This window comes from Oryzias latipes, chromosome 9 (genome assembly GCF_002234675.1).
Source record: "Oryzias latipes chromosome 9, ASM223467v1".
In the NCBI taxonomy this organism is placed as follows: domain Eukaryota; kingdom Metazoa; phylum Chordata; class Actinopteri; order Beloniformes; family Adrianichthyidae; genus Oryzias; species Oryzias latipes.
The window spans coordinates 18,144,570-18,148,996 of record NC_019867.2 but is presented as its reverse complement, the minus strand read 5'-3'; the positions used below and the strand labels follow the sequence as shown (position 1 = coordinate 18,148,996).

Below are 4,427 nucleotides of genomic sequence, written 5' to 3'. Positions count from 1 at the left end.
TCCCTCCTAAAACGTGGATCCGTTTTTTTTTCCTGTTCTTGGAAACCACTCTCTTGGCTCCTTGGTTGCCAAGTTCATGCATCATTATGAGCGCTCTTTGTGCGTTTTTACGTAATACCCTGCTTTGATTACGTCACCGCTGACGGTAAACCAGAGAGCCACACCCCTGATGGTAAACCAGAGAGCAGCTGGTGCTGGGACAGACGGGTTCTGGCTAAATCCATTGTGCTCTTCCATTACTTCAGTTCCTTTATGTACACTAGTCAGTGGAAAGCAATGTGCAGTGGACAGGCATAAATACCAGCTCATGAGGTAAACAAAAGAGACTTGTTTTTAATGAATGATGCCATACAAGCTTTATTGTTGATGCCCCGTTATCCCAGTTCTGTAGAGAGTGAGTCAAAGATTCAAAACAGAACCTGAAGCATCAGTAGATGGTCTCTCTCCAGCAGGTTGACTCGTCAGTTTTGGAAGAACCAGCTTAGAACCTGCAAAAATCCTCTGTGTCTGACATCAGACTCTTTGCTCAGTTAAAACGATTCCCTCCTTCTATCAATTAGAAACAGGATGAGTAGTGCTGGGAAATGATGTGGGCCATCTTAATACCTTAACACACAAATCTAACAAGATTCTGGTCACAGTGGTAATTTGAGTAACTTGGAACACACAACGATACATGTTGATGGTTAAACACTTTCAAATTAGGATTAAAAGACACCTCTGCTCAATTATTTTGCTATGCAATAGTGCTGAATCAAAGGCTTTAAGCTATTTCTCTTCTCTGGATTATGATTGTGTCATTTTAAAATAAGAGCCCTGTTTTAGAGTTTGTTTTGAATCATTTCAAAAAGGAAATTAATTTGTTAAGCTTCTCGGGGTTTTTTTCTGGCTTTGTGCAAAGATATAGGTCTAACCTGATAAATATACAGCTGACCTAAAAGGACTTTATTCACACTGTGTAATGTGTCTTCATTATAAGCATATAGGCAGACAAAACAAAGAGGCCATAATTAAAGGAAGACAACTATAATTTATTGATATTTTTAAATGCAGAAAATATGAAAACTGGAAATCACTGATATAGCATTTTTACTAAGCTGGCTGATTAAGATCAAAAACAAAATACAAAATCAACTGGTTTAATTTGACATTTCTCAGATTCATACCAACTTAATTTACCATCACTCTTCTTTTTCCACATTATTTTTTAAATAAAACATTTTTCTAGCAGTGTTCATCGGTGTCAGTGCATATACTGAGTTGGGTTCAGAATAATCTCCGGAGCACATCAATAGAGAGAGGAAAAAGGGTCGGAAAGATCCAGTTACATCATTCCAAGTTTTTTCTTCAGCTTGCTCAACACTTCCATGCTGATGTTGTTGCCGCCGCACACCACAACCACCACTGGACCCAGCTCCTCCGCCAGCTTGCCCTCGCTCTGCAGCTTTCTGATGATGTGGCTGTACACGGCTGACAGGGCAGCACCGCAGGCCGGCTCCACCAGGATCTTCTCATCATCTGCAGAAAAAAGTTCACTTGCAGAGATCAGATGTGACATTTCAGTTTTTTTACTGATCTAAAGCTGTACCTACTTACCTACAAAGTGATCTACGGCTCTCACAGCCTCTTGGTCTGAGACGACCTCAGAGAAGACTGTGTGCTCGCCCACCAGTTTCATAGTCTGTGCAGACACCCTGAAAATACCCAGCGTGGTGGCAACACTGCAGAGCAGAGCAGAGGTCATCCCCACGTGAACAAGTGCAGGTTTTCTTAAGGTTGTGTTCAGTACCTTGTAATCGCAGGTAAGGTCACAGGTTTCCCAGCCTTCATGGCAGCATTGAGGGAGTGTGCTCCATATGTTTCTACGGCTACAATGGGGACATCAGCCCAGTTGACGCGACGCAGCCCCTCCACCACTCCATTCAGCAGACCTCCGCCTCCCACTGACACGACGATTGCCCCAGGCTTCTCCTCGAGGTCAACCGCCAATTCCATCACCAGAGACGAGTGGCCTTCCCTGGGCAAAAACCAATCCAAATTCACTCCATAGGGTTGTCGTGCTACATCAGGAGTTTTCCCAGGATCATTTTCACAGCAGGGAATGCATGTATTTATGTCTGACACTTTGTCACCTCCGTTACCTCGCTGATAACTTATCTGCCATCTCACCTCTACAATAGTCTATATATAGATCCAAACTGGATAACAAAAGAAGTTACAACCGATAGTAGCTGATTAGGCTTCTCTGAGGACTTGTGCTCATTTATGTCAGCAGATGGTCTTACCAGATGAGAGGGTCATCAAAGGGGGAGATGAAGATCCAACCTGGGTTGTTTGCTACAAGTTGCATTCCAAAGTCAATACTTTCATTCATATCCTAAAAGAAAAGTTTTCAATTGATCAAAATTTAAGATTTGATTTTTTTCCTTGATTAGAGGGGAAGGTAATATCTTTTTCTGTTTACCGTAAATGTTACCAATTTTCTAATAAAAGGAGTTATTAACCTTTCCACTAATAATAACCGTTGCTCCTTCGTCCTTCAGCCTCTCCACAGTTGAGTCTGGTGTGACACTTGGAACTACTATGGTAGCAGGGACCCAAGTTGGCGTGCCGAGTAAGCAGCTGCCATACCTGCATTTCCTCCTGTTGATGCCCATGTTCTGAAGTTACACATATGCACAACCCAGCACGGCCAAGCAACCGTGTTAATTGTTTTTATTTTTTCAACATATTACCCGAAGAGCAGACAAATCGCTCACATCCTCGCTCCGCCCACTACAAGGACAGCCAAGAGAAACAGTCAGCACAGGTCCCAACCAGCATGATCTTTCAAAAACGGAGCTCCACTCACAGTTTTGCAAAAGTGACCAATGCCTCTGATCTTGAAGGATCCTGTTGGCTGAGAGGACTCCAGCTTGATATACACAGAGGTCCCAGCCAGCTTGGTCAGAGCGAGGCTCTGCCTCACTGGAGTGGCCACGTGAAGAGGCTTTTGGGTCTTCATCTCACTGATGGAACACAAACATTGAATTACAAATATTCGAACAAAGCTCCAGAGGAAATTATTTTAACTTGATGAGGTTCTTCTTGATGCTCATCCCAACATCTGTCCATAGATATTCAAGTTCAGCTTACCTGGAACAGGTGCAGCAAGAAGAATCTGGTAGATTTTGATGCTTGTGATGCCCCTTAACTGATGTGAAATCCCTTTATACCTGCTTTGTTGTGGGCTTGGCACAGGAAGCACATCTCCAGACCAATCAGCTTCAGGCTTTCTGTCAGCTGACCCCGCCCACTGAGTGTTTAGATGGGGGTCCGAAGATCATTCCCTTTTGTCTTTTATTCCATTTCATCAGACTTTAAACTATGGATACTCCATCTAGTCTAAACTTGTGCTTTAACTATGTGCTGTAAACAAAAATGAGGACTACAAACACTGACTCAGCACATTTAGGAGACATTTCATGAAATCAGTTCATACATACAAGCCCAACTTTGACTTTTTTTTAAATCTTTTTGTTCATTTTCATTATCTATTTCTCCACAGATGGTTTCGTGTCAAAACAGCTAGATGATCTGATTTTGTTGTCATGTCATGTTATTTATTTATAAAAAGTGTTTTTGATTGGTCAGTTATAGTTTTTTTCAGTTGAAGTAAAGATTACTTCCTGTAGAGAAGTCACATGATTCGTTAACCACAAAAAGGCTCTATTGATTCCCCTAGAACTCTAAAGACTGTTATTTTTTTAACAGCATTTAAATAAATAAATAAAAGCTTTGTGAGCCACCTTCTCTTTAATCTGTTTGTCTTAAGCTACACAACCTAAATTTGCTGTTTTCAAACATTCCTTTGTGGCTTCTCTGTCTATGATTAAAAAAAAAAAAAAACACGTTGTCACTGTCATGGCTAGTAGGCGTAGCGACTCAGGTACTGGAACCCGGAAGGAGACTCGGCAGGCAGTGAGGTGAGTAATAATGACGTTTCATAAGATAGTCAGGATATTGTTGAGTTCCAGAATCTTTCCAGGTAGCCCAAGGTGTGGTTGAAGGGTCTTGCTGGCAGCAACCGCGTGATCCGAGATGGAGCCAGAGATCGTCAGGGTGAGACGGCGAGAGATGAACCGTAACCGGGTAAGTTCCACAGGAAGGCGAGGTCCTGGAGTGAATGCAAAGACAAAGCTATCAGTTGAGAGCATGAGACAGGCAAGGGCTAGAATCAAGGAGAGGCCAGGAGATGCACCGTAGGAGTACAACGAACTAGCGTCGGTTACAGGTCCGTGGTCTCCTTAAGAGTCTGCCGGCTGATGAGGATGAGGAGGCGCAGCTGGAGGCATCAGGTGGTGGAGCTGATGAGGAGGAGTGATTTGCCGGGGGCACCGTGACAGTACCCCCCCCCCCCCCCACCCACGACAGCCTCCAGGGGGAAG

The 4,427-nt window shown here is 43.3% G+C and overlaps 1 pseudogene; it reads right to left on the bottom strand.

The window, feature by feature from the left end:
• Positions 1–1,010: 1,010 nt before the first annotated feature.
• On the bottom strand, positions 1,011–3,224 carry LOC111947947 (annotated as a pseudogene).
• Between the last annotated feature and the right edge of the window lie 1,203 nt (positions 3,225–4,427).